General features: G+C 31.3%; 1 non-coding gene across 1 annotated transcript; it reads left to right on the forward strand.

Moving 5' to 3' along the window:
* Nucleotides 1–2,205: 2,205 nt before the first annotated feature.
* Nucleotides 2,206–2,312, forward strand: LOC111758784 (U6 spliceosomal RNA). The gene has a single exon (XR_002792940.1). It is a non-coding gene; the product is annotated as a U6 spliceosomal RNA (small nuclear RNA).
* Nucleotides 2,313–6,477: the final 4,165 nt, after the last annotated feature.

Raw genomic sequence — 6,477 nt, forward strand, 5'->3', positions numbered from 1 at the left:
AAAACTAGAAAAGAAAACTTTCTTCAGATTGACATAAAATTAGAAAACAAAAATTGATATTTTTTAACAGTCTCATTTCATTTATCCAAAATTCCAGTTAACTTTACTAAATATCTAGAGTTTTTCACTACGAATTCAGAACTTTTAAAGTCAATAAGCCTATTTTAAATGAATGATGAAGTCAAGATCATTTTCCATAAAATAAAAAGAAAATATTTCTCCTGTTCATTTATGAGTATAAATAACTTAGTGTGTTTAGATTTATAGAATACTTTCAAATAATCTTATGCTAAAATATTTTTCCAGTTTATAACAAATAAAATACCTATTTTTATTCTTTCTCAACAGTCAAAATTTAATCTCAGTTCAATATAAAAAAGATATTTTAAACAAATTAAATGTGGAATTTAAAGGTTATAAAATATTAACATATCATATTTAGTTTTTTGACCCAATTGAAGCTTGGCTTTGAAAATCAGATTAAAAGATCTATTTTGACACAATTTCAGGATAATTTTATTTCAATATCAGGACTCAATTCCATGATTAATTTCTTCTTAACTAAAATTCTATTGGCTATAAAGAAAAAAAATTACTAAATGTCTGTGGTAAGGTAGGAGGTTAACATATTGTCACCCTTGTAAGGAAATTCTTAGCATATAATTTTCAACAATCACAAAAGCAAAGTGCCAAGTGCCAAGTCAAGTTCTGAAACAGTTCAGCTACTCTGGAAAGAATAATTAATGCTATTTTGGGGATGGGGTTGGGAGAAATAAATTATACATTACAGGGCTCAATATGTATGAATCTATTGAATTATTAGTAGTATTTTTTAGTATTACTTCACCATTTCCAAAATCTCTCTCCTCTTCTATTATTTTTTCAACATTTCTTTCCTTTTTTTGATAATTGATTTTCATATGTAACCTATCTACAAAGAGTGTATTAATTACCTATTTTATGAAGTTTGTTATATAAATAAGATTTGTGTACTGTACTATAATATTAGCTTTTACAATGATATGTCTTCAAATAAAATTTCCTAGATCTTACAAAGAATACTGTAACCCATAGTTCTAAACATATCATTTATCTTAAGTAGTAACTGAAAGAGATGCTTATGTTAATTTCCTGTAGGAAAAAATATCTTCACTATGTGTATACTTAAGGCCATTAGGAAAATAATATTCTAAAGTAACACATAGCTGGATGTGTGAGCACCCTTTACTATTGGCAGAAAAGTCTTTTACTTATACCACATATGAATGTTTAAAATGAAATATGCTATCCTGTGATCTTGTCAAACTTGATATCTAAAAATTGACATAATCAAATTAATCAAAATCAAGCCAGGATAAGTATAGCAAACCTAAAATATTTGCCTAAAGTTGATCATTAACAGTCCCTCTGGCTATAATTCTGTTTCTTTATCTGGTTATATTAGATTATTTGGTGCTTAAGATCCATAGGTAGAATGAAGGACATTTTAAATTTAAAAAAATAGTATATATGAAAATTCATATGATTTGATGTGAAGTTGAATGGCTTTGAAGCTAGCAGTCTTAGGTTCAAATTTTGACCTTACTTCATGGTAGTCATCACATCTAGATATGTATGAACATGTCACAAAGCTCTTATGAGCTTCAAATATCCCAATTAGAGATAGACAATTTGTTTGACTAGTACATTAAAGAATATATGTAAAGCATACAACATATCACCTGTCATATAAAGATGATTCAATTATTATTTGTTGTCATTCTGCTTCAAAGTTTTAAAGCATTTATTTAATCAAAAATAATATTGCAATTCCTTAACAAAGTAGAGATTTGTGACTAGTGACTATAGAATTGAATAGAGAGTGTTTTGGTTTCCTACTTACTAAAACAAATGCCATTCAATAGGTTGGCTTTAAAAAAAATGGGAATTTATTGGCTGTTTTGAGACTAGGAGAATTCTAGAACAGAAGTGTCAGTAAGGTGATGTTTTCTCCCTGAAGACTGTGGTGTTCTGCAGCTGGCTGCCAGTGATTTTTAGTCGTTGGCTTTGCACATATGTCATATGGCAATGTACATGACCACATCTCCTTTCTCTTCTGTGTTCCATTGACTTACAGCTTCTGACTTCTACCCATGGCTTCTCTTTCCTTCTAAATTTTACTCCACTTAAAAAGGATTTCATTAATCCAGATTAAAATTTAACTTGGTACTCCCTTAGAGACCACATATACTAAAACTGGAACAATACAGAGAAGATTAACATGGCCCCTGCTCAAGGATGACACACAAATTTGTGAAATATTCCATATTTTTCTACAAGAGACTTTGATTAGACCCTAGGATACCAATAGACTGAAAGTGAGAGGATGGAAATGATATTCCATGCATGAAGTAAGCAAATGAACAAACAAAAAAAGCTGGAGTAGTTATTCTTATATGGGATGAGATAGACTTTAAAAGCAAAACTGTTATTAGAGACAAGGAAGGACATAATATAGTAATAAAAGGTGTAGATCACTAGTAAAAAAATAACAATCATAAATATATATGAACCTAATCAAGATGCCCCAAAATACATGAGGCAAACACTGGCAAAACTTAAGGGAGAAATATATACATATATATCTGAAATAATAGATGGAGAATTCTATACACCACTTTCAGCATTGTATACAACATGTGGGTAGAAGATCAATAAAGAAACAGAGCTTGAATAATATGATAACTGGACTAAACCTAATAAACATATACAGAACATTGCACCCAAGAACAGTAGTATGTACATTCTTCCCAAGTGCTCATGGACCTTTATCCAGGATAGACCATATTTTGGGTCATAAAGCAGATCTCAAAAACTTCAACAAGATTGAAATCATATGAAGCATTTTCTCTGAACATAATAGGATAAAATTGGAAATCAATAAGAAGTGGAAAAAGAAAATTCACAAATATAAGGAGATTAAACAGTACACTCTTAAACAATAAGTGGGTCAAGAAGAAATTGAGAAAGAAATCAAAACTTTTCTTGAGACAAATGAAAATGAGAACACAAATATCAGAACAAATGGCATGTAGTCAAGGCAGTGCTGAGAGGGAAATTTATAGTCCTCAATGTTTACACTGAAAAAGAAGAAAGCACAAAAATCAATGATGTAACTACACAGCAGGAAAAACTAGAAAAAAACTGCAAACTATTCCCAAAATAGGTAGAAGGAATGAAATAACAAAGATCAGAATAGAAATAAATGAAATCGAGAACAAAATAAATTCTAGAAAGAATCAACAAAACCAAAGTTTGATTCTTTGAGGAGATTAACAAAATCAATAAACCCTTAACTAGACTGACAAGGAAGAAAAAGAAAAGATGCAAATAAATAAAATAAAAATGAAAATAGGGATATTACTACTGACCCAACAGAAATGAAAGAGATCCTAAGAGAATACTATGAACACTTGTACCCCAAAAAACTAGAAAATGTAGATAAAATGGAAAATTTTCTAAGAATGTATGAACAACCTAAACTGACTGTAGAAGACTTCAACAAACCAATCACAAGTAGAGATTAAGCAGTCATCAAACAACTCCCCAAAATGAAAATCTGAGAACAAGGTGGTTTCAGAGGTGAGTTCTACCAAGCAATCAAAGAAGATAGAACAAGAAGGAACACTACCAAATTCATTCTATGAAGCCAGTATCACCCTAATACCAAAGTCAGGTAAAGATATTGTGAAAAAAGATAATTATAGACCCATTCCCCTACTGATGCAAAAGTTCTCAACATAATATTTTCTAATGAAATTCAACAAAACATTAAAAGAATTATTCATCATGATCAAGTGGATTTTATACCAGACAGGCAAAGGTGCTCAACACAAGAAAATTAATCAGCATAATACACTACATTAATAAATCAAAGAAGACATATCACATGATCTTAACAATTGATGCAAAAAAAGGCATTTGACAAAATACAGCATCCTTTCTTGATAAAAAATAGTACTAAAGATAGGAATTGAAGGAAGTTTTCTCAATATGGTAAAGGCCATATATGAAAAACCCACAGATTACATTGTACTCAGTGGTGAAAGACTGAAAGCTTTCCTGTTGAGATCAGGGACAAGACAAGGATGCTCACTGGAGCTACTATTATTCAGTATAAAGCTAGAGATTATAGCTAGAGCAATCAGGCGAGAAAAATAAATAAAATGGTTCCAAAATGGAAGTAAAACTTTTGCTATTTGCAGATGATATGACCCTATACCTAGAAAGTCCTGAAAAATATTCAGCAAAGCTGCTAGACTAATATATGATTTCAGTAGACAGTCAGAATACAAGATCAATACATAAAAATCAGTGGTATTTCTATTCACTAGTAATGCACAATCTGAGGAGAAATCAGGAAAAAATTTCCATTTACAATACTGACTAAAAGAATCAAATATTTAAGAATAAACTTAACCAAAGATGTAAAGCAATTGTATTCAGAAAACTACAATGCATCGCTAAAAGAAATAAAAAGATCTAAATAATTGGAAGAACATTACATGCTCATGGATTGGAAGACTAAATATCATTAAGATGTCAAGTCACCAAAATTGATATAAAGATTCAATGCAATCTCAATAAAAATTCCACCAGCATTTTTTAAACAAACAGAAAACACAATTATTAAATTTATTTGGAAGGATAAGGGTCACCAGATACCCAGAAACATTTTAAAAAGGAAAAGTGAAGTTGGAGGACTTTCACTTTCAGACTTTAAATCATAGTACCTAACTACAGTGGTAAAAACAGCATGACACTGGCATAAAGACAGACATATAGACCAATGTAACGGAATTGATGGTTCAGAGACAGAACCTCACATCTCTGGTCAAGTGATTTTTGATAAGCCTTGAAACCCACCCTGGTGAGTAACAACAGTCTATTCAATAAATGGTACTGGGAGAACTGGACGACCATATCCAAAAGAAAGTAAAAGTACCCTTTTATTTCACCTTATATGAAAAGTAACTCAAAATGGATCATAGGCCTAAATATAAAAGCTAGAACCATAAAAATCCTAGAAGAAAATGTAGGAAAATATCTTCAAGACCTGGTGATAAGTGGTACATTCTTAAACCTAAAAAAGCATGAATAATGAAAGATAGCATGGATAAATGGGACTTCCTCAAACTTACACTTTTTTGTGCTTCAAAGGACTTTGTCAAGGAGGCGAAAAAGCAGCCCACTCAATGGGAGAAACTATTTGGAAACACATATCTAATGAGGGTCTGATTTCCATTCTATATAAAGAGATCATACAACCCAATAATTAAAAAGCAGGCAATCCAATTTAAAAAATAGGCAAAAGACTAAATAGACATTTCTTCAAAGAGGAAATATAAATGGCCAAAAAGCACATGAAAAAAATATTCAATATCACAAGCTATTAGGGAAATGCAAATCAAAATGACAATGTGATATCATCTCACACCACAAAGAATGGCCATTATTAAAAAACAACAACAACAGCAACAGAAAACAGTAAGTGCTGGAGAGGATGTGGAGAATGGGTACACTCTTTCACTATTCGTGGGATTGTAAAATGGTACAGCCACTGTGGAAGACAGTTCCATGGTTCCTCAGGAGACTAAATATAGACTGCCGTATGATGCAGCAATTCCACTACTATGAATATATTCAGGACACCTTAAAACTGACACTAACAGATATTTGCACATTGACATTCATAGCAGCATTATTCACAATTGCCAAAAGATGGAAACAACCCAAGTGTCCATCAAGCAATGAATGGATAAACAAAATGTGGTCTTTACATGAGATCAAATTCTATGCTGCAGTAAGAAGTAATGAAATTGGAACATATGAAGTAACATGGATGAATCTTGAAGACATTATGTTGAGTGAAATAAGCCAGAAGCAAATGGACAAATATTGTGTGGACTCACTAATATAAACTAAATATGAAGAGTAAATGCATGGATTTAAAACCTATAGTATAGGTTATAAGGAGATAAGAAGGGCTGTGAAGGAGTACTGATGCTTAATATATGCAGAAGTTTTACTTAACTCTAAATGTGCAGAAATGGATAAAGTTGTTGGTAATGCATTATTGTGAGTAGCAGCTGCATTATAAATGAGATTGTGCCTGAAAAGAGTAGTCTTGTTATGTGAATGCCAATGAAAAAAAAAAAACTGAAAAATAATCTGAGAACCAAATAACACAGTGAATCCAGAGATAGATTAGAAATGTGGTTAATAGTATAAATGCAAGATTGTCCAGTGAACTAGAGCATTTTCATGTCACTATTGCGGTGTGGTGGGAATATGGAGAAGCATGGGAAAAATACAATTAATATAACTTATGAGCTATAGTTAACAACAATGTTATAATATTCTTGCATCAATTCCAAAGATGTACTGTGTTAATAATAGGTGGGTATGGAAAAATATGCCAAATGTATGCTATGGACC

Source organism: Dasypus novemcinctus, chromosome 1 (assembly GCF_030445035.2).
Source record: "Dasypus novemcinctus isolate mDasNov1 chromosome 1, mDasNov1.1.hap2, whole genome shotgun sequence".
NCBI lineage: Eukaryota > Metazoa > Chordata > Mammalia > Cingulata > Dasypodidae > Dasypus > Dasypus novemcinctus.